This window comes from Aythya fuligula, chromosome 4 (genome assembly GCF_009819795.1).
Source record: "Aythya fuligula isolate bAytFul2 chromosome 4, bAytFul2.pri, whole genome shotgun sequence".
Lineage (NCBI taxonomy): Eukaryota > Metazoa > Chordata > Aves > Anseriformes > Anatidae > Aythya > Aythya fuligula.
Genome location: NC_045562.1, coordinates 13,652,513 through 13,677,486, shown reverse-complemented (window position 1 = coordinate 13,677,486; position 24,974 = coordinate 13,652,513).

Sequence of the window (24,974 nt, the reverse complement as noted above, 5' to 3'; positions counted from 1 at the left end):
TATTTTTTTTGTACTGCATGTTTGTTTTTTTTTTTTTTCTGTCTCTTTAGTCAGGCTGTTGCACTTTCTTTTTATTTTGTTTCTCATCCTTAATTAACTTTGCAATCTTTTTTTAGGAAATTTGTCCCTTTCCTATGAAAGCTAATTAACAAAATATAACTTCTGAAGTCAAAGACATAATCTAAACAGTTAGATCACAGGTATGAAAAATACACAGACAAGTACACAAACACTGACAACAAATTAATAATAAAAAAAAGATTAAAGAAAGTATTTACTATCCCTTTGATGGCAAGCATTGCAACTAAAAGTAGTGAAAGTAATACTGGCCTCTGATTATCAGAGAGAATGGGGTTCATTCTCCTCATTTTATGTATTTAGCTGTTTATTGGAAGTTAAGGTGAAGGTATGGATATATGAATGTATGGATGTGCATTACTGAAGGTACACCAAAGCTAAATCATTTCTGGCATGATACAAATAATACTGTCACAGAGCCATGCCCGTCTTTGGTTGTCATGACAAATTGTGAAATGCTGAATTTCAGGACTTGGTAAGAAAAAGAAATTCCGAGAAAATGAAAACTGGGGTGGGGCAACAAACAAAAACAAAACCCAGTTCTCTCTCCATGTATAAAGTGTCATAACCAAGCATTTCCCAACCATGCGAACACCTCCCCAGCACAGAGCACATATACTTTGCTTTCTTTTTTTCAGCTGGACCAGTTTTAGGCTCAGATGGAGTACACGACCCTAAGACTGGCAGTCAGACTCCTTCCACCCAACTCAGCCCCAAAGTGCCACAGGTTCACAGGGGCTATCACTGGAATGTTACACTATTGATTAATAGGGACGATTTAGGCTGATAACCTTACTTCATTGCATTCATAGGAACTGAGTCATGTGTGTCTCCTCATATGCTTTTCGTCTCTAAGAACCTGAGAAATTTTACCACATTCAGTGACTTAATGGATGATTTGGCTTATAACTACATTCCACAACAGCAGAGCACCCTGGAGATACACTTGCTTGTCATAATATATAAAACTTCTTCCAAATCCATTGTGCGTGGCTTTACACTGTTCACTGCAGACCTTGAAGGAAGAAAAGACTCTTTTCTTGTCTCATTGCTCCCAGGATGACGCTTGAAAGCCAGCAAATGAAATATTGGAAAGGAGTTTCATAGTTCTGTTATATATTTGTTTTTCTCTGAGAAACAGAGTGGAAAATGGCTTCACAGAAAGTTGCTTCAGAGAAGGATTATGAATGCTATTTACAGAATACCCTAGGCATTAATATTTGACTTGTACAGGTGTGCTCGCTGGAAAAAAAGATACACATACCTTGTACAATATTAATCAATAAAGCATCCCCAGATACGAAGTTGCAGAGTCAGACACCTGGGCAAAACACTAGCTCCAGTGAAATAAAGAGATGCTCAGACATCAGCTCCAATTGCAGGGAGAAATGTACTCCTGGCAGCTTGGCCGACCGGCTCTGGTGCCTCTGGGTCAGGTACTCAAGCTAGCTTCAAACCACGCATAGGCAGGTATACTAATATTAAACATCTGTTCATCTCTTTTTGAATGAAATTAGTGAAGATTTTTCCCCTCGCCCACTTGAGATTTCATCAGCCAAGATTTTCTGGTAACATCATACGAAAATTCAAGAAGCAAATACTTAAGATAATAAGTTGAAAAAAGAAAATAATATTTATTACTATAAACATGAAGAAATGAAAATTCCCTACCCAGCAGCAACCAAAGGCTTCTGACTGCTGTTACCAACACGAGAAACCTCCCTCCAAAGGGCCTGTGAGTGAATGATATACGTAGATTTAACTTTTATATATAGTAGCAGGAAAGCTGAATGGCATTTTCATTTTCTATCTGTGGAAATATGATGAGAGAAGCTCAAGCTAGTCAATATATTTTCTGAATTTACTTAACTTGGGCATCTCCAGGATGCAGAATTACACTCTTCTTTAGGATTTATGGGTGTCTCGTGTGAATCTTGAGTATTAAAGCCTACTCCTTCTGTGATGTGACCATTAACAGTGCATGACAGTACTGGTCAGAAACAGACAGGGGAATTAACGTTACTTAGGCGATCTTATCTCCTGAACATTGTTTTACTTTCAGTGCTCGACTTGCTATCTGTGATATGTATGTGCTGATCTTTTTAAAATCTAAACTGAACTTCCCTCCAGACCCAAATGCTGCTCCTTGGGACCACACTGCCAGGGATATATGGGTAACTGGAGGACTGGGACCCAGACTCTGCCACTGGTTAATTAAATTCTCCTGGTTAATTAAATTGATTAAATTAATTAATTCTCATGGTTAATTTAAAAAAAATAAAATCAAGAGGGGGGATACAAGCTGGAAATCAACAGCACCAGTTTGCCCTGTTGTATGTTCAGCTCAAGTCTCACCTGGCAAGGTAATGGTGGGGACTCCAAAAAACTTGAGGGGAGGGTGTCAAGAGGATGGAGCCGGTCTCTTTTCAGTTGTGCCCAGCAACAGGGCGAGAGGCAATGGCCACAAACTGAAGCACAGGAGGTTCTGGCTGAATATGAGAGGTCAGTTCTTTGCTGTGAGGTGACAGAGCACTGGGACAGGCTGCCCAGAGAGGCTGTGCAGTCTCCTTCTCAATGATATCCAAAACCCATCTAGATGCCATCCTGCACAATGTGCTCTAGGTGATCCTGCTTGGCAGAGGGGTTGGACCAGCTGATCTTCATAGATCCCTGCCAACCTCGGTCACCCTGTGATTCTGCGATCTACACAACTAACTTTCACGCTCACTGGACATTCGTGAAAGCTCTTTTAGTTGCAGAACTTTCAACTTTAAAAAACAGTGTTATGAGATGATACAATAGAAATGTAGCCGTTTGTACTCATAGTAGAGCTAATACTTAATGGTAGTTCTACAAGTATGGAATACTTCCTCATTTTACTTGGATCCACAAAAGGTTGTAAGAGAAATAAAACCTTGAGAAATTTGATAAAATACCTTTCCAAAATGCATTTCATTGAAAAAAATAATAATAATAATCCCAAATGCCTATACAGAAAATTGCAAGCCAGTAAACTGACCGGTGGGACATACAAAGGCTCCGTCTCCAGCGTACTGTTACTCCCTGTGCCACAGCTCCAGGGGCACATTTGCTTACACACACAGAAAGAGGCCTGTATACACGAGGTGAAGGTCAATGTATACAACACACACGTACATATTAACACATACACAGATGTTCCCTCTCCTGTTATTTCTTGTTTTTCTTCTGTGTGTGTTTAGAGGAAGTATCAGTGTACACCTAACGGTTGTGTATGACATGGTGACATTTGCTTGTAACAGCATGAGCCTTTTGTTCTCGTTTTGCTTACCTGTCACTTCCTCTTAATCATGCAACTGATGCAGTTATAACCTAACACAACTGGAAGGCACTGCCAAATGCTTAACAATTTGCAGACTTCTCTTCCTCCATGGCAGACTCTGTGCAAGTGGCACAGAAGAAGCCTGTCTGAACTCTGCTGACCTGGCCAGCTGCTTGAGTAATGGCTAAAAAATTAGCACCAGCTAAAAGAGTGTTGAAGGCAAGCTTTTGGCATGTGTCCTTCTTTGTTCCTTTGCAGATTTCATGTATCTTAAGAAAAATAATGAAAATAAACACACTCGACTGAAATGTAAAGATCATAAATAAGGCACAAAGCTGTATATAAACACATTTCTTTTCATACAATGAAAAAATCATACAGTTGAAAAAAAAAAGAGTAATTTGATGTTAAAGTTATTTTGAGGGTCTGAGTAATTTCCAAACAAGAAGAAACACAAGTCAGAGTGGTTACTGCATTGCATTTGCCTCTGGAGCATCAAAACACTACCCAAGATAATTGAGACCAGCAGTAACAACACTAGCAACAGCAAATAACTAATCCTGTTCTCCTCTCTTATTCTGGCCTTACTTCCTCTTAGGTCTGCCAAGAAAATTATAAGCAGCTAAATTCACTCTGGCTAAACTATACCATAACCAGATCTGTTCCCAAAAATACCAGTTCTGGATTTTCCAAGTCTATAATGCCCACATAGGCACCTAATGCTACACCTGCTCTGGAACAGCAACACTCTCTGGGAGGCTGGGGACCACAGCACCAGTGCAAATAGCTATCCTACAAGCACCTTGAAGAGGGGCTTTCTAGATGATGTACTGAACCTCCTGGTACATTAAAGCCACTCTAAGACATCAGGTCTGCCTGCAGATGACAAGGCATAGGGGCTCCACAAGGCACACCCAGAACTATTTCCAAGCTTTTCTTCCTACAGATGATGAGGACACCAGTGCCAAGTGCAGAACCTGCTTCCCTCTGCAGGGAAATGTCAAATGTACTCCCCTTTGAAGGTTATCCTACAGACAACCTCAACCCTTGATCCAGGGTTCCAGGGCGCAGCTAACTGCAAGCAAAGCAGGAGGTTAAACCCATCATTACAAATGACATTCGTGCCCATACGTAATTGCTGATACCTGTCTTCACTGGAAATCAGCTGCAGAGTGGCACAAGCAACATTTCCAGGTGCAGTTGGCACTGTCAGCCTTGTCTGCTTCTCGTGTCCTCTGCCACGTGTGCTGCAGTAACTTCAGGAAGGCAGACAGTTCACCTGCATAAAGCCAGCTGCTCGTGTCATTATATCAGATTTTAAAAGTGTTTTAGTTAACTAATTACACCAATATGATAAATAAATACAGGAAAGACTTATCAGATGTTAAAGCACGGTACTTCTCAACAGAGAACCCATCAGCAGGCAGTTTGAGAGGGACCAGAGAGCTGCTGTCCTCATCCCATGAGCCTGGGTAAAAGCAGGATCAAAATACTGCTTGAAGCAGTTCCTTTTTTTCCTGACGTAAAACCTATCGCTTTCCTACTGTTGTCTTCTCCTCCTCTGCCATGCTGCCGTTTGTTTCTACTTAAAAACAAATCCTGAGCCAAACAGCAGGAGGTCCTGTCCCCAGGCTGGCTGGAGGGCTGTGTGCAGACCGAGGCTGCAGCTCAGAGCTGCACGAGGGAATGGGTTCGCACTCCACGTGGCCATCAGCCCCTTTCCTCTCCCCACTGGGACAGAAACAAAACCCAGACTGTGCCAGAGGGACCCAGCACGGGCAGGGCTCAGACTCAATAGAATCACACAGTGTAGCTCATGGCAAGCAGGTTTCCCTATTAATAAACCTCATTTTTTTTCCCCTTACTATTCTGATGCCACCTGAATCGATGCACGGTTATAAATCAAAGGAAAATGTGCCATTAATCAAGGAGCAAGGATGTTCTACATGAGGAATGGCCACTCTCAGGTAGAGCAGCCTCTTGTTTTATTTGGAGCTGCTTTGTTGTAAGAAGGGCGAGTGGAAGGAGAAACCCACTGTGGGTGCCTCTTCTAATTCCCAGCCCCCAGCTTTCCAGGTTCTCTCTCTCGAGCACAGAAACGAGCTATACAGTACCACTTTTTCCACCACTGCTATATATCATCGACTGATAGGTATTACATCCCAACAAGGGTAGTGTAGGCATCCAGGAATTTACACTCACCTGGAAGATGCTTTTACACGGTCCTACTGACAGAAGAGACCACGGTGTATCCAAAATTCTCTTCCATACTTTCAATGCCTCCTATCTGTATCTGCACAGGCATGGGGCTTCACACTACATTTCACTGCAAGTGCTCTTTTTTAAAAAAGATTTTTTTTAAAAAAAAAACACTCCCAACAACAACAAAAAACACACTGACAGTAGTTTATATTCAAACTTTGAGATTCCCGTGGCTTTTTAATGGCTGAAACATCATTAAGTTGTCTAAAGTACACCTTCCTATTTTGTTGTCAATTATTCCTTTCTGCTGCTTTCAAGACAAGTAAATGATTTTGGTGATTTTTTCCTAATGGCATTTATAAAACCTGCCCTGGTAATAAACCACAAAACAGCTCCTAATGTCAGCTAATGCTGTTTCTTATGAAAGGCCCATGAACTGATCAGAATATTTGCAGATTTGTTGATTTGAAGTATCAAGAACTACAATATTACTATTATTTTTATTTCACAGAATTATTCCTACAACATCCCACACTTTGTTTAGATGCATGTCAAATAACTAGAAGTTACAGTTTGTTTTTTTTTTCTTTTGAATGAATGACCATTTCAGATCAAATACATATACAAGGATGTAATGTTATTTTTCAAATTAATCCTTTCCACTACTTCTGAAGTGCACTATTTGTCTCTTCTCCTGATTGAGAAGTCAGACTAGGGTTAGAATATAATTTTTCTTGACATTCTCCTTTACATCTTTCTGGGCAAATTTCAATAAAGCCATTTGTTATGATGTAGTTTACTTTACAAGAAATTTCATATCTAGTTGTGTATCTTTGAGACCGGCCAAAAATTCTGAAGCCTCATATGGATCTTTTTAAACAAACTCAGTGATAAATAGTCTGTAATTCAATAAATATTTTGGCCTGTAGTCATTTTCTCCACAGATTCTCTCTGCTATGGGAAAATTATATTCAGAAAACTGCTAAAATATGATTGAGATTTCAAAGAGCCCTTAAAAATATATTCATCTATATTAAGGCATTAAGGCAAGAAATGAGCTCATGGCGACTGGCAAATCCACCATCCTCTGCAACAAACAATTACAGGAGCATGGAGCATATACAAAAATCACATACCCTACAGCTAAGCAGGATATTAGATTCATCTGGTTATAAGTAAGCCATCAACTGGATTATGTCTACACTATTTATGAGTTATGCTGTCTTTCAAGATACAACTCACATTTCGCTTAATGTCATATGACGCATTCAATTTAAAACAAGATATGGCAGAGAAAAATGCTGTCCCTCATAAGTGACTCAAGTATTTCAGAGTTTGGGGGTTTCTTATTCTGGGTATGGGGAATTTAAAGGCAGTTCAGAACATCCTTTATTTTGTACATCTGATATTTCTTTACCTACAATATAAGAAAATGGTACTATTTTAAATCTCTCAAGACAACCTGTCAACTTTGTAAGTAGCCAGGGGGGAGGACTTATTTTTAAAACAGGGATTGCTGTTTCTAACGTGTTTATTCTCTGGAAAAATATTTTGGGATGACCTCACTTGTAGCACTCCTCTTACATCTCCATCTATGTTCCCGGTGCACTGACATCAAGGCTTCAAGCACAGTTCTTACCATCCCACCTCCAGAAGGATAGAGATGAGAAAAGAGGGTTGTCAAAAATAATCAAGGCATTGCTTTAAGAGGAGACTATAGATACAGACAGCTGAGCTTGGAAAGGAGGTGGTAGAGGGATCATTTTAATGGAGGCCTGTAGGATCATGAGTGGAGAAGATGAAAATGAAGCTGCTGTTTGCTGCTTTTCCTGTCGGTGAGATTGAGGTGCCTAGGGAAATGATGGAGCAGCAGAGTGACTAAAGAGTTTTAGTCACCAAGGAAGACAGCATGCAGAGGTTGTCCAGTGTCCCTGTTCTTGCAGCTGAGGTTGTCCAGTGTCCCTGTTCTTGCACCTTCTTCAACCTTAATGCCTCATTGCGCTCTGCATGTGCTTTGAGTAGTCTGCTGGTGCTAGGGCATCTAAACACTAGAAAAATAGCTAAACTCCCTCCATGTTTTCCATTATAAAAATATTTCCAGTTCTGCTCCAAGGACACAACTACCTCTACTCATTTGCGAACCATCTTTACGCTGGTGGTTTTAGCTATTGATGTCCAGACCCCACTGTAATGCACTGCCTGTCTGTATCCACGTGTCAAGAAACTGTCCAGGTGGCCTGCAGCAAAACTCAGAGCTATACCAAATCAAACATGAAAGATGCTTTGACAGAGGAATCTCTGGATGAAATTGTGATATTCAAGTGATCTGACAGGATTATCATAACACTCCCGACTGGCTTTAGCATCCAGGGGGGAAAAAAATGAAGAGAAAAAAAAAAAGTTCTTTGTTCTCACTGGGGCTCGTCCCAGTTAATTTTGAATTCCAACTAGATAATACCCAGAAATCTTCCGCTTTGTATCAAGGCTGAATCAAAAGCCATCCAGATTTTTTTTTTTAATAACATTACAAATCTCATTCAAAGTTTTAAGCACCATGTGCCTATCAGCCATCTGCTAGTGTTGGATAGGATGGATAGGAAAATAAATATTTTAGCATGAATTCAATTACTGGCTGTTTTTACCCAGGCAAAATAAAATCTCTTTATAATTCTACAAAATACAGCCAGATGCAATGGGTAATGAGCAAGCTCTTGCACTTAAGGGACTGCGGTTCAATTCCATTATCTGCCAATCAGGACACTAATCAGAGAACAAAGCTCCTGGTACTGGGAAGGAAGGACACCCAAAAAAAGGGAAAACAGCAACAACAACAAAAACACAAAAGAAAGATAAAAGTAATTGCCCTTTAAATTAAAGCTATGCAAAGCAAGAGTGCCAAGCTGGTAACAGCCCCAGAGCCAAGAGTTTGCCTGAGAAACAAAAGGAGATTCCAAACGCTTCCTTTAAGGAATAATGCATGATTACAAACACATCAAAAGCAAAACCCGCCAGAAAAGCAAGAACAAAGGTAATCAAAAATAGCCCGAGAAATGCATTTTCTAGAAGTAGCCATGAAATAAGCTCACTGGTAACCTAGTCCAATATATCTGGCAGGCAGTTGGTGCACTACATTAGCAACAGAAACATTTCCACGAAAGAAAATATGAACAAGAAGAGGTCGAACCTGACATCAGTGCCAGTATTTTGGCTTTGGAGGGATACCACTGATATCTGTCATGACAGGCTCTCACCCAGAAAGCTCAGTAATGGCCTCCCCAGGAATCCCAACTCTGTAGTGGAGAAGAAGATCAGGCGTTGTCTATACAGATGATGCATCTTCATGTACACAGGGCACACACGGAAACCACTTGCCTTGTCTGCTCCATGCAGTGCATACAGAAGACAGACACGTGAATGTGTATTAAATATAAAACATCCACTCAGGCACATGTTACACAAGTAGAAGGTGCAACTCGCACCTTTATATTCCATGTACAAAGACGACACTTACATACATGTGCAGTTTTCCAATACTCTTCCATCTGGGCACCATCAGACACTTTCTAGAGAAGCTGCAATTCCCTGTGTGTTCATGTTAAGGGTACACACCTAACTGTCGCTTCTTTCTTTTTTTTCTTCTTCTCCTTCTTCTCCAGACCTTTGTACACTGGGTAGAGATTCCCACAGAGTTGGGGACCACAGATTGAACACTGACAAGGTTTAATATGTGGACAATGGGTGTGACCAGCTGCTTCCACCCCTGTACCCACAAAGTCACCCCAGCAGTGCTGCTCTCCACCAGAACTCACCTTTCTCCCCAGCAGCACCAAAGCAACTTGGGAGCGCTGGCTTGCTGCCCCATCCTCTGTTCCTTCAGCTCTCTCTGTACTTCTTGCACGCAGGTCAAAGGCTCAGTCATTAACAATTTCACCTAAGACAGTAGTTACCATATATTTTTTGTGACAAGAAAACTAAAAAGACGACAGGATATCCATAACTGAGAGGTACTGCCGCTCGAAAGGCACTCCAAGCTCCCAGTGAAACAGCTATTGAGCGAATCCTGTGACAAAATTTGTCTGTGTCACTTCTCTAATAAAAATACAGCAGTTGCATAGTTCATTTTACAGTGCGATTGATAAATCAATTGGAATGTTTCCTGCAGAGCTAATAGCACCAGACATAACTTCTCCAAACTTTTCCAAGAGAAAGGGTAGCATCAGCAATATCTGCTTGAGGAGGGGATCAAACAAGTTTGCCAATAAAATCAAACAAGCTGAAGGAAAAATCCAGCAGCAGGCAAGATGCTCAAGGAAGTTTTAGCCAAGTCAGTGTGCATGTCAGGAAGGTAACTGCAACAGGAAGGAGCTGTGTCCAGCTCCTGTCTCTGCAGTAAACTCACCTTTGTGACCTTGGCTGAGCTCCCTCTGAAAACCTTCTTCTCTGTTGGTAATGAGGCACTAAAACAGGAGCTTGCATGGCTGTGCGTGACAGTATCTCGCTTGCAAAGCAGGGAAGAATAATGAGAAAACATCTTCTGCCTGGGATATCCAACCATACCTTTGCCACGAACTATCCCTTTCTTACCAATGCTCAGCACAGAGCATGCGGTGAGGCTCTGATGCTGTTCATGGTCCACAGGCTGTATTTTTGATACAAACAATAATGAATAAGAACCGTTTTTCAAAGTGTCTTTTTTCTGGCTTATTATAAAACTTACAAAAGCAGTAGACAAACTCTCAGTGTTCTTTAAATATGTCTATAAAATTACTTTGAAGTCAGAAAGAATGGTTTATTATTTCAAAGTGGTTCAGCCTTCAATACTGGGAAAGTATTCCCCATATTTTCCCCCAGTCTCTAACAATGGCAATCAATGTCATAAATCTAGTTTTAAATCTAGTGGTATGTACACATAAAAAGTGTTACATTTATTCTGAGCCCACAAAAGGTTACTCAGAATGAATCTCGGGCTAAATATATTTATATGCAGTGATAAAACCTTATTTTACATTAAAATCACTCCAACAGTTTATGAATTCAAGGCTTCACCAATGTAAATAAAAGAAAGCCTTGTTATTATTAAGATGGAATTGGAAATAGAGCAATGATGGAATAAAGCTTTGAGATAAATTAAAGACTTGATAAAAGTCTCCCGTTCTGAATGAACAGAGCAGCAAAAGTAGCGAGATGGCAAGTCGCTTCATGTGGCCACGTTTTCTAAGAAAGTTTTTTAATGAATTATCCTTTGAGAGGCACAGTCAAGCACACGCGCAGAAGAAAAGACGATATTAAAGTAGAAGGTGACGTGGGGTTGCTTTTCAGGATTGCTGCTCTTGGTTTTGTCTCCGTGATTCCTGCTAAACAAAAGAGCCGTGCGGTTCAAATCTCTTTCAACTCTGTGAGGTGCCGGTGGGAGCCCAACGAGCTCCACTACCAAAGGCAAGCTGCTGCAGACGCTGGGCAGCGGTGAAAAGGGCTGCAGGATCTCAGCAGGTTGCCTTTCTCCCTCTCCCCGAGCCCATTCTGTAAGCCCTGAGGAGCACCGGGTAGCAAATCGCTCCAAGTTACACAGAGGAAGAGCCTGAAGCGCTGCCAAGAGCCTCTGCAGGCAGCTTTAAGCTCAGGCCTTCCCTCAGCCCTCTTTGCCACAGTGGGACCCTGCCTTGGCTGCCCCACATGCCACAGCAGTGTATTTCCATGGCCAGTGCTCTGATCCAGACCCCAGACATCTCAGCCAATCTTCCCTGATGCTTCAAGCCTTGCTTGCCCCATCGCTGGACCTCCTCAGCCGGCTCCAGTCGCTATCTCAGCATACCCAGCCTCCCTCCTGCCCTTCAGGTCTCCCCTTTTCCCCATCTCTCATTTTCACCTCTGTTTCTCTTCATTCCTCACTGCCCTAACCCAATCTGAGGATCTGGGCTGCTGTCCTAACCCCTTCATCCCTCTGAAGAGAGGACGGAACAGAAAACAGATTTCATTTGGAAAATACAACAGCAGAAGACTGGAGTGGCAGCTAGCCCAGTGGCTAACTCACCAATGCCCAGGGTTTCTGTCTCCCAGGTGAATGCCTAACCTACAATTTTGTTTGGCCTAGAGTCCGTTTGGCCTCAATCAATATTTAATTATTTACACTAAATGAAACTCCAACAAGAAATGACCACCACGGTGTAACTTCTCTCTGTGAACTGGGAAGGCAACAGATTCAAGCAGGATCTCTTAAACCACACGCGTGGGTCCTAACCAGCCGCACCCATTTGTGGCTGAACAAACAAACAAACACGAATAAAAACCCAAATAAACAAGCCAATGAAACCAATGTTTGTGGGACAGAGATCAACAGCTGACCAGATCAGAGACCAGAAGTGACGAGGAGGGAGCTGGGCGTCCTTCTCTGCAGTCTGCGCAGCCGCTGCAGGAGCTCCGGGCTCAGGGAGTCATCAGGAAAAAAAATGGTTGGGCTGAGCAGCAGCAATGCCTGCAAAAGGAGACCCAGGGGATGCGTGAAGAATGGAGGAGAAAGTAGAGAAATGGAGACAAGGAAAGGGAGGCAGGGGTGCTTGAGGGAAGGAACGAGACAAAAATGAATGCAAAGAACAGAATGAACAATGCAAAAGGGGGCAGATAAAGGGAGCAAGGAGAGGAGCAAGACAGAAAATCCATTTTGCTAGGAAAGAACCTTTCTTATCAGTTAGAGGCAAGTGGTACCTCTGCAAAATCCAATTTCAAATGTCAAGAGAGAAGTGATAGGGAAGGAATGAATCACCTACATAAAGGTACAAGCTCCTTAGCGTCTGCAAACCAACGCTAGGGGGTGCAGAGAGGTCTGAAGGATGTGGGGATTTGAAATGAAGGGGCTAACCTGAGGAATGGGCAATCTTCCATCACTCGAGATAAAACTGCAGTAAGGTAGGAAGCAGTCTGAGCAGCTCTGAAGCTCCATCTGCACCTCTCCAGGTCATCCAGCTGCAGCCTGACCCTCACTGACGCTCAGATTTTGGTATGCAAGTGACAGATTAGTGACCTCAGGCTGACGCCAACTGAAGACAAATCCTTCCTTGCTGGTTTAGCAAAGCCCACCTGGACGCACAGGTGCCTCTGCTTGGGAATGTCATATCCCAGGGCTTCTGGAGTCCATGAGTAGCACACTGCCTTCTTTTGAGCCTCATGCCCCGCACACAGCCTCAGAAAAGAGAAAAACTTCATAGCTAGCTTCTAAACAAGGAGTCTTTCAAAACTGCTATTTAAATGCCTCCCTAAGGCTACGATTCTCTGATGATGAAGGACCAACCATCTCGACATCTGCGTTTATTGTTCTCTCTCCAATTGGTTGGAGCTATAGAGAGAGCACGCCACTACTTGAAAAGCGCTGAATATTAATACAGGGGGGAGGAAGAAAGACAGTTTAACAATAGTCACTGAAATCTTTTGTTGTATTTTTTTTCCAATGTAGGCCTGTTCTGGTAACTCTTTACATTCAAAACATAACAAAAATCAGAAACTATTAGTAAACAGAATCAGTAGCATACAGTAACTGCATACAGATGCATCAAATAACAAAGAGGACCTCAAAACACTTACTCCAATAACAGAGGATTTTCCTTTCAGGAAATAAATAAGACTGCAATTTCCCATCTCGTATTTGAATCTGGATGAGGAGTAGGCAGCGTGTGGAAGAGAAATTGCCCTTTACAGAAGCAATCTGCCTGGACATTGCAAGACATCAGCCACCAGTTAGGTGGGACACAGCTCCTCCACCAGCTACGAGACCAACATACAACCCTGCTGCAGAGACAAAGGTTTTAAAACTACTGAGTAGACATCGAAACTTATAATAGCGACAGTGTTGGGTTTGCTTTCTTTTCCCTGAACCACTTTCTTTGGAAACACAGCGAAACAACAGAGGAATAAGCACGTGGCAAAAATCCATGTCACCACAGCATTGATCGCGAATGGCAGCAAACTGGCTGCCAGCCCTTGAGAGCAAACGCATGCACCATCTGCAGGAGGCTCAGCTCCTCTGGCCTCGTTTTTGGAAGATGCCTAAAAAAGGGACAGCACAACTTGGAACAAACTCTCTCTGTCCTTCCTATGGTGTGGAATGAAAGATGGACAGGATTTTGCCTGTGGGGAAATTCTGTGCTAGAGCATCGTGTAAAAATCCTGGCAGCTCCACAGACACAAGCAGGGTGATGCTGCAGATGACAGCTGACTGTGCCCTTTGATCACTGGGCTATCATAAAACATAATTTCTCTTTGTTATTTAAAGAGTACACAAAATGCCACGAACACAAGAGTTTTCCAAAACAGTGATGAAACAGCGTTTGTTCCTTTCAAAGCTTCTTTGACAAGACAGGAATACTTCATGCTGGGAAGGCTGCCACTACAGGATCATGGCTTCCCAAAAGCCAAGAGCTCTCACTGCTCAAATCGCAAACCTGTCACGTAACAGATTTGAAAAATCGTGACAGCCTATTTTGTGTTACTGGCAGGGGGGGTTGTTGTCATTGCTGTTGTTGTGTGGGTTGTTTTGTTGGTGGTGGGTTTTGTTTGTTTGTTTTTCTGGAGCAGAGCTGTTGTCCTTGCCATACTTAACCCAACACAGGATCTCAAAAATTATGCTCTTTATGAAGGATCTGCTGAGAGTTTTGATGAAGAGAGAAGATGCTTTTCTGCTAGGCTACTTTCACTATCATTATTATTGTCAGCAGTTTTAAATTAAAAGAAAAACAAACAAACAAACAATGATTTGAATTACCCAAAATGTAAGAATAAGTTTTAAAAACTGGCAGAAGCTCCTTGGGTCTGCGCTGGAATTATAAGGGAATTTATGCTGTGAGTTGCCACTGGTTTGGATGAATGCTGCCTGCTCAAAATGACCATACTGCTTGTATATTATTTGCAATGGGACTAAAACTATTCAGTGGTACTGGCTCAACATGTATCGTCAGTGAGGATGCCCACTGTTTACTGTGCATGTGCAGCTGTCATTCATGAAGTAGTCAAAGTGCCCACATTTTTAAGGAGATATATAGCAGTGGGTGCTCTCAGGAAAGAGGCCACATAATACATTTGCTGTCCTATTCTTCAATTGTCAAGTTTACAAATAGGTGACTGAAACCATCAAAATGTGTGACTGATCACCAAAAAGGCAATGCTTGCTTTTCTGTTTGTTGTGACACACCATGCAGATTATTTTCAAAGGGGTAGATTTTATATAAACTAAATTAACTTACTTAAAATGCTTCCCATCACTAGCAGTAACTCAATATCCCGTCTCCATCCACCTTCTTGAGATCTCCAGGCTACAGTAGTGCTCTTGGTAAACCTTCAGCATTAGCTAGCAGAGGAATGGTTTATGCTCATATCACGTTGCTATTTTTCAAATAGTTTCTCACTCAAAGATGAGCATATTGGGTGAGCCAAAAGAAGGGCTGGCAATGGAAGAAGAAAGTCCCTTCAAGAGCCAAAATAGAGGCTGTACACTTACCTTCTAAAAATTATCCTTAAATCCTGAATCCAACAAATGCTGTGGAATATACCAAATCTATGCCAAAAAAAAAGAGGAGACATGTTTAATTTTGCTCTCCCATAGAAAGAGCTGTCACTCTCCCCACATATCAAAGGGGGCTTGTCAGAGCCACTACTGTGGGAAACCAATTAAGGTTTCCTGCAATTAAGGTTTTAAAGCTATAGCTCAAACCCCAAACACTATTTCTCTAAAGGTGCTTTGGCCTTCTTATGAAGTCAAGGAAACTTGGCCCGGAAACTACCACTGCTGCTTCACCAACAATGCTGATTTCCTAGCACGACTGCAGTCCTGTGGTTGCAGGTTTCCAAATCCCCCAATCAGGGAGTTGCTAAACAATACTATAATCCCCAGAGAGTGCCTGCAGGAACTGATATTTGAAGACTTTGAAGCAGAACGTTTCTCTTTATCTGAGCTTCTACTTTCTAAAGCTTTCTGAATATAAAAAGTTCTGGCAATCATCGATTGATGAAAGCATTTTGCCTCTGGCTAATCCAGTTTATAGAAAAGATGGCTGCTTTGTGATCCCAACTACTTCCAAGGATTGTTACACTAGCATTTTATTTTCTTCCACTCTGGCAGAGTGCAACTCTATAATTATACTTTGGGCTACTGATAAAGTTAGTTTCGACCCTGTTTATTCTGCAATCACTGCAATAGATGGCTCTCTGGTCATTTTAAAGTCTCCCCCTGTCATAGCAAATGGTGTTGTAAAGAATTGTCCCGGGGTTTTGCTCTACTGGGACATGAAACTGTAATCTAGAGGGACTGTTCAATCTTCTCTCTTTCTAGATAGCCTAAAGCACAACCATGAAGAGAGAGACCTTTAAGCTGGTTGTCTGTTCAATTTTCCAAGAGGAACCAAAGCATCACTATTTTACATAAAGGATCCAGAAAAAAAAAACAGCATATTTTTTTTTTTTTTTTTAAGATGCCTGTTTTCATCCTGATACTTAGCTGAAACTATTCCAAGTGCCACAAGGACAGGACTGTGCACAGGGAATTCCTTAGGATCAGTTCAGAAACTGCAAGGCAGGACAAAATGACTGCGATGAGTTTAGTTCCTATAAAAGTTAGCTTGCCTGTGCTCTTTCAATTCAGAGTGGGAACACAGGTATGTCGTACAGTCTTAGACTGAACGAGAGGACTGGAAGAGCTCCCTCCCACCCCACTTTCCACCCTCCAAAAGACACAGAAGTTTAGACAAAACACATACTTAAGACAGCTGATCTTAAATTAGGACTCCTGACCTTACGAGTCCGCTAGCTTTTTGAGCCAACGCTTGGATTGGCTAAACCACGGCATTCCTGAGAAGATGAAGGCAAAGATGAGCAGCATGAATCAGAGCTGCAAGGGCCCTTTATGTGCATTAACAAGGCCATATGTACTTCCAAAACCACCTACACTTCTTAGGCAGACGAAGCCTATCAAAATCAAGATGATTAGCACACCAAAGTTGCAGGAGATGCATTTCTTAAACCCTGATAACACCAGTCTGCTTCTGAAACGTAAAATACCACTGTAGATCTTGCCCAACAGCTTAGAGCTTGGGAAGTGCACTTTTCTGACAAGCTACATGCTAACATGGCTCTCTGTTGGACTCTCTGAAACACTGGGGGAGATGCTAGCAATGTTGCTGGTGTGCTGTTTTAGCAATGGAGATGCAAAAAGGCTCTTCTTTCAGTAGTATCATTTCTGAAGGTATACGTTAGCTGTATGTTAACTGTAATTGCCCTTCAATCCTTTAGTTTCATCTGTTATATAAGAGTTTTTACCCTCTGATGTTTTAGCTTTCTGTCTTTAAGAAGCTTGCTTTCAAGGAACAAAATTGCAAATGTACCTATTCAAACATTTGGAGCAACTTTAAAGCAGAATAAGCATCCTGCTAATAACATTTTACAGATAGTATTAAACGTGAATGTCAGGGACACTGAATGTCAGGAAGCAAAAATATAATTGACTCATCTTTACAGGGAGAAAAAGGAGTGGAAAGATACAAGAACATAATTTGAGTAACCTGGAATGAAGCAGGGATTGCTCCAAAGATGCTGAATATTTTTCTTGGGATATATTGAGGATGGGGACTTTTTCTATTCATGTCAGGAACTATCAGAGGTTTCAGGGAGAAAGATATGTTTTGGTTTCCTCAAGCTAGGAATTTTATTCCTTCTGGATTATACAAAATATGGAACAGAAAACTTCCAAGTAAGAACGTTTCCATACCGTAATACCTTTTCACCAAAGTTTGTGTCTGAAGAAAAAAACAGAAATGTTAACCAACTTCATGAAGTTAGCGCTTAGGGAAAAGTGATTAAATGTTTGCATCCTTTGTGAGAGAACAGAATCTTGACAGAAACAATACTGAACCAGACCTTGAATGGACAATAGCAGGAGCCTAGATATATGGAAAACCACAGCATTGCTGGGCAAAGTACTGGCTGGATTTCTCATGTGGTTCTCAGTCACACATCTAGGAGGAGTTAAGAGTTAGGATGAATTAATAAGGTTTTATATATAACCTGCTGACATCTGAGAGAAATATTCAACTGCCTAGAAATCTGTGCAAGCCATTAGTTAGAGAGAAGGAGAAGAACTTTTTAATCTACAAAAAATGCTTGGCTTTTAAATCAGAGATAAAAGCCACAAAAATCTACGCATAAAAACCCAAACCTCTAAATAAGAGAAAAAGTAAAAGCTTTCAGCTTTCTGAAAAAAAATATATAGATAGATAGATAGATAGATAGAGATTATTTTTTTAAGCATTCCAATGCTTCCTCCACTTTGCTTTTCCAAACTCAGTATTTCAGCAGGAAATTTCCTACAAGCCAAATCATGATCAAAGAGAAGCACTGTTTACAGGTCAAGTCCGCATTATCAAACCGGTAGAGAAAGACCAAGAAACCAGAGAGCATGAACCCAAATAATGGGGAGGAACCGAATGCTCAGAAGCAAGTAAAGATGAAGAAATCCGCACTAAAATTGAGAAAACCAAGCCAAAGCCTGAGTTCTGAGGGATACATCTTGACAGTGACATATGATTCTAGCCTTCCTTTTTCATCCAGCCTCAGTGGCCCCAGCCACGCTCAGGTAAGTGATTTTGCTCAAGTCCACACTGAGAATACGATCTGGCATCCAGTGTCATTTTAAAACTAGTGGGCTACCCTGCAGAAGCCAAGCAGTCCCCCAGCAAAGCAGCGGATGATCCATCACCTGGAACATGCAACGCCATGGGAAAAGACTAAGTGGCACTCTGGAGAGAACAATCCTGCGCTGGAGGGGTGATGGACAGGGCGGTCTCTAAATCCCTTCCCTCCGTAACTTCTGTAATTAAGCAGAACCCATTGCTCATTCTTATAATTCCAAATAATCCTGCTGTTGTCTTGACTGCACGGGATTTGCAGACTCTAACTGTTTTAATGACAATGCACCAAAGAAAGCTTTTTCTTTGCTTTCACAAGCAAATCCAGAGTCCGCATCAGGAGGGAAAGAATCCAGTGGAGTGTGAGGGATTTTGGTCTTATAATTATCTTTCCAATTCTAGCGCATTCCTTTATTTGAATTTTACTTAAACAGCTTTCAAGCTGGAGCTAGGAGGGGGTGAAACATGGAGGAAGAAAAACACATTTTCCATTGCAAAGAGATGCAGAAAACTCTATGATACAACGCAGACTCACAGACTCCAATATACGCACATACATCTCTGCAACTATATTAGAAAGTAGGTCCAAAAACGAGAACAGCAGCACTTTGCCTTCTACTAATGAATATTTGATAGCCTTTGCAGGCAAACGTTCACCTTATGGAAGGAAATAAAGACCTGGACAGGGGTGTACAGTCACATTAATGGTTCTCCAGGGTTCTGCCCCTTCCCTCTTCTTCCCAGCTTTCAAACGAAGCAAGCAAACCTGAAGGTGAGTTGGTCTGGGGACTTTTCATCCGGTTCCCTAAGTCCTATGGCTGTGGGATTCCCAAAGCAGCGCTTTCCACAGAAGTCTGCCCAACTCCACTACCTGGTGCCTCCTCTAAAAGCGTCTCATGGTTGTACTACCAGCAACTGCAAACGGGGAGGAAGGATGTGAGAGGATCTGGCACAGCGGTGCAGAAGCTTGAGAAACACCAGAAATATTGTGTGTCACTGAGAGATGGTTGGTAAGCTCTGAGGCATTCCTAAATTTCTGCAGATCTCCTCTCTCACTACATATATCCACCGTGCAGGTGCTAAAACTGCCACAGACACAATATGTAAGAGCTATTTACTGTGAATTCCACCTATAGGATAATCTGTTTTTAACAGCACCAGTAATCTCCGATCAGAATCTCCACTTCTCCAAGCTTTTCTATGCTCTAGTAGAAGTATCGAAATAAGGATTTTAAATTACATTTTTACTTCTTTCTAAACCACAGAGATGTCAAATTGTTTTCTTGCTGATAGCCAGAAGTTTTTTCTAATACCTTGGCCAACTACTTTTAATGACCCCGACAGTGTTAACCTGCTATATTGTAAAGAATTAAATAGTTACACATCCCATGAAACTGAATTGCAGGCTACATCTGGGCCAGGGACCCCAAATTCTCCATTTTTCGTGGCCTATGAGATAGATGAGGATTTGCCCTGATGGGTAATGAAGTATGGCTTTTAAAATGCATTATAAACAGCAAAAGACCTGGCATCTGTGGGAACAGAGCACTCCTCACTGGCCACCTGCAAGGAGTTTGCTCAATGTGGTGTGATTGTTCAGCAGCTGCACAAGTATCATAAGTAAAATGTATGGCATTATTTTGTCCTTTGAAAGTTGGTTCGTTCTGATCAATAAGCTATCACAGATATGATGCACAGAAAAAAAAAATCCCCATATCACCTAACTGTGAAGTGATAGGCTCTTTTAAGATCAAATCCCAGATTCTCCATGAGTTCACATGAATGCAGACTGAAGACAGGAATACCACGAGAAATGCTTGAGCCGCTTAGTGATTCTTCCACTTGAATGATAAATGCAAAGAATTCTTGCTCAGCGAGTACCAAGGTACTTCAGCCTTATCAGGGAGCCTCCAGCTGTAGGTACTCAATTTGAGAGAAGTTACAAGTGATTTTTGGAAGCAGCGAGGGGGCAAACCCATGGGTGTGGCAGATGTGCTCCTGTTGTGTTGGCTCTGCAACCAGCAGCCTAATTCGTACCGTGCAGCATGACACAAGGCTTTCCCTTGGAAAGCCCCCAGCTGCAGGCTAGACCTGACTTACCTTCTCTGGGACTGGCTCCTGACTCAGGGTTTCTGCAGCCACCACCTCACCCGAAATGTTTCCCGTGGGAGTAGCACAGGAAGCCAAGAAGCACAGGAGCCTGTCGGGCTCTCGTTTAGTACATTTTACCCAACTTAGCAAAACTGCTTCAGAAACCCATTTCTTCCTCTCACCTCGCTACCATTTAAAGAGTTTATAGTCTCTGTCTTCGTACACAGAAGACATTTTTTTTTGTGCATTGCAGCACCTAAAACATTAGCTCTCGGCTGGCTGTGTTTTTTTCTCCATTATGTAGTACTCAAAGTTTGGCTGATGGACTGCAGAAAGCCACAAGCTCTTTCCACTCCACCTAAAGACAGCCTGAATCCCACGCACATGAGGGACAGATATTTGTTTATCTTTACAAGCAAGGACTTTAAATTCAAAAGAAGCGACGGTAATTCAGACAATACACAACCACCGTGCAAAAATTATGTGATGAGTTGCTGCCATTACTCTTTTACTAATCTGCAGCACGCAGAAACTTTGAATTTAATAAGCTTCATAATTACTTTGTTCTCAGAAATCCTTACTTTTTGGTAATGACGTTATTTCAAATGGTAATTTTTACACCATGTCCCTAGTCGATCATGTCAATTCTCTGAAAGATGTACCTAAAGTAAAATGGTAAAATCAAGAGACAGAAGGAGAGGTTGATTTATCTCAAGGACTTTGCACCTTAAATAGTCAGTAAAATATTAAACATCCCTATCAATAACAGGTGGACCGTATTATAAGCTTCCTCATAACCGGAGTTCATAGGAACAAATGACATCTTCCTGAAAAGATGTCAAGAATTTCATTTAGTCCTTTTTATAGTGGGGATCATCAATCTATCTTAACGTCTATTGGAGAGAAAATAATTGTCTTTTCTTTTTGGTGATGGTATTTCATTATATGCAGGAGAATAAATAACTACAGTTCAAAGCAAAATAAGATGAAAATGTCCCTGTATTTTTTTTCCTGGGATTTCTCTTCTTCTTCTCCTTGTTTAATTTCATGATGAAAAAATTTATAATTAAATTAAGATTGATTCTGATTTAAATGCGCATCTTAAAGTGAAAGCAGAAAAATGATTTTCGTTTTCAAAGTTGTTATATCCCAATTGATCTTCCACACATTGGCATTATTATCTGATTGTGAAGATATATGCATTTATCAAAAGCTAGAGCCATCTGTCTCAATTCTATGTAATTTCATTACATATTCATCATTTATCTAGTCTGAGAATGTGACATGGGACCCTACTGACTAGCAATTCTATACTTATTATCACTTCACACTGCGTTTGGATGGACATGAGGCTGTCGACTTCCATTAATCTACTTTTGATGTAAAAATCACCATCTTGGGATAAGCCTCAGAGCTCCCGAATAATCAGGCAGCAATGCTATGTAAATATAAAGGCAACAGCTTTTTTTTTTTTTTTTTTTTTTTTTTTTAATAGGAAAGCCTGCAGCATTTCTTCCTGCTTGTCGCTCACCGTTGGCAGATAGATGTCACTCTGCAGATACATCTGGCAATGGAAGCGTAAACGTTGGCAGGTCTGAACACCTGTGCATGCAGGCATGAACCAGACAAAGGTTACAGGTAGACTGCGACACTCCTGAATGTTGAAACAAGCATAAATGAATGTATGCAAGCAGAAGTCTAACCCAAGAAAACAGTGCCAGTGGCTGGAAGGTCTAGCATAATTAAGAAGTAGTGGCTGTAGCAGCCCATTGCAAATCTAAAGGCATTTAGACTCAATCTATCAGAGTAACTAAAAACTGCCAGTTTGCCTCAGAATGGACTTTGGAGAAGTTGCTGCCCGTGCACGGGTATTATAAATGCTTGATGGTGCAACCAGGCATCTTCCTGCCATCGTCAGTCACATAACACAGCTGTCCCTTCTGCTGTGTGCACACTTCCAAGGGGACAGGCTCTTGCAAGGGACAGGCTTTGAGCCAGATCCTCCTAGGGCACAAACTGGCACCAGCCGACAGCCTGTACTCCCGGTGCTTCCCATCTTCATGAATTATCTACTGTACTGAAACAAAGGTGATGGGGATAACAAAAGATGGTTCATTATTCACATGGAACCAAACTTCCACTTTGAAAAGAAGACAAAGTGATTCTAACCAACGAAAAGACAATGAGTTGTATAATTCAAGTGAATTTCGTTTGACTGAACCTAATTCCAGATTGCAAACTCTTTTGGTGAGTGCCCTAGCGAGCAACCTACCAGGCAAGAGTATGTGCTTAAATCTGAGGATCTATGGATACTGCAACCTACTTAAATAAACAGCATTTGTTTTTGTGAACATGAATATTCACACTGGAAATCTCATTTTAAGAACAAGGCTCATCCTGTCTGGAAACACAGAGATAGGCTATGATTTGTCTGTCAAAAAGATATATATCAAAACATGTCTCATGCTGCACATTATGCACACTTGAAATTTATGAAGCCCACGCAGGGACAGTAAGAGACAGGATTTTATTCCCAATGGCTAACTACCAGCTCTGCTGCTTTTCAGAAATTGCTTTTCATCACTGTGCTTTATTTTTTTCCCATCAGTTAAATGGGGATGAGAGCATTCACCTTCATTTGCAGAGCACTCTGATCTCTACAGACAAAAAGTTTGTATCACAAACCAACACCAGCACCAATCAGCTCAGTTCCACCAGTGACAATGACTGATTAACTCAAGGGAAGGAAATTAAAAGGGCAGCAGTTGACAAATACACCTTGTCACCAGTCAAGGCCTTGATGGAACAGTTCAGTGCACCGAGATGGAGCCTCAGCTCACAGGACAGCTGCTGAAACTACTGGCCAGATGCTCTTGGTGATGGCCTGCTCTATGAGACCAGCACAGGGATTTGCACTGGAAAAAAAGAGTGCCTAAATTCACACACTTTCATGTCCTACTTTCCTGGGCTCACCATCCTCGTGCAGACAAGCCTCATGGCTTGTTCAGGAGCAAGTCGGTGTGGGCGTACAGCCTGGCTGGGTGCACATCTTCAGCTACAAGGATGTGGTACTTGATCCCACAGCTCAGCCAGAGGAGAAAATCTGCAGGGTAGAAACAATCCTGGGCCTTAAAGCAAACGGGCCATTCAGTGAAGAGCAACACAAGGCTACGCACGGTCTTCAAGATAGTTCTGGGCCTGTCAACGTGTGCTTTGGGTGGAGGGGCTCTTGACAGCTCTGCTACAGAGCCCTGAGACCTCAGCTTTGCATTCAGCTCTGGCACCACAGCAGATGATCCTTGCTCCTCTCGGCACCATGTCGCATTGTGCTGTGTAGGTCAGAGGTTGGACTAGGTGATCCTGGAGGTCTCTTCCAACCTAGATGATTCTGTGATTCTGTGTACAAGTGCTGTAAATCACTTGGATGTCTTTAGACCTGTTACCCACACTCTTTGTAAAACCAACTCCCTGACTGCTGAAAGCCATTAAACAGTCCATTACATTGCAAATTAACTGCAAGGTTGTGTTCAAGTCCTGGTTTGGATAACTGAATTCCTCTTGCTTTCCTTACTGCGTAGGAAAACTTTCCTTTTCTGTGTTTTTCCTACCTAAAAAGAATTCCTCTATAGAGTTTCCCCTATAAGGAGTTCCACTGAGTAGTTGTGTGCCGACAAATAACTGCACAAATGACTTCACGTTAGCTATTCAGCCCTGTTTTCACAGCTGACCATTACCCTGCAGTAATTTGAAAGTGAACATCACTGACTTACAAACTGCTTCACAGCTCTGACAGCAATAAAGCGTATCCTAGCAGATAAGATATTTAAGTTGGAGATCTGCTCACTTCAGTTAACGTTTTACTTACCCATGCCCGTGAACACACACTGCTTTTTCAAAGCGTCCTTCCTTTACCCAAGCCTGACCGTGAATCCTCCTGTTACTACAACATTTAGGCTCACGTCGGTCAGAATTCGGAAGGGAATGTGTGCCAAGCACCACCAGAAAGCTGCTCATCTGGAACTGCAACCTCTCGCCTTCAATTACAGGCCGAGGATTTCTTTTACCTTTTACTCTTTGCCAAGAGTTCCTGTTGGCTTTGATAATTATAGCAAATACTTTCTAAAAATTAAGCCACCTACACAAATCTGTCCCTAAAATAAGTGCTGGAAGCAAATTATAACATCTCCCTGTCACTTCATGGGTATCTGTATTGTCACTAGATTTATGTTCTAATGCTACATTATTACCTATTACCATCGTTGTTAAAACCTTACTTTTCATGCTAATGAAAATGATGAAAGACGGGGGTTTTGACATAAATACTGTAATAAGAACCATATTAATGTGACAGACGATTGCTCCTCTGTGACAGACTATGAAATCCTGTACAAGAGTTCCAGAAGGATCATTTACATGTCTGCATCTCTCTCTCCCTGCAGGGAAGCAGAGGATACACGCGTAAGATTGGAGGGGATGAAAACCAGAAGTCAGGTCACGAACTGGCAGTCACCCTAAGAAGAAATGCATCCCAAGGCATACTTCTCTTAAGTGCCTATAAGCAAAAAAATGTCAATTACAGGGCCTAGGGTCAGAGCGCTAAAATCTCCTTGCAGGTATCTAATTACAGAGCTCTGGGCAAG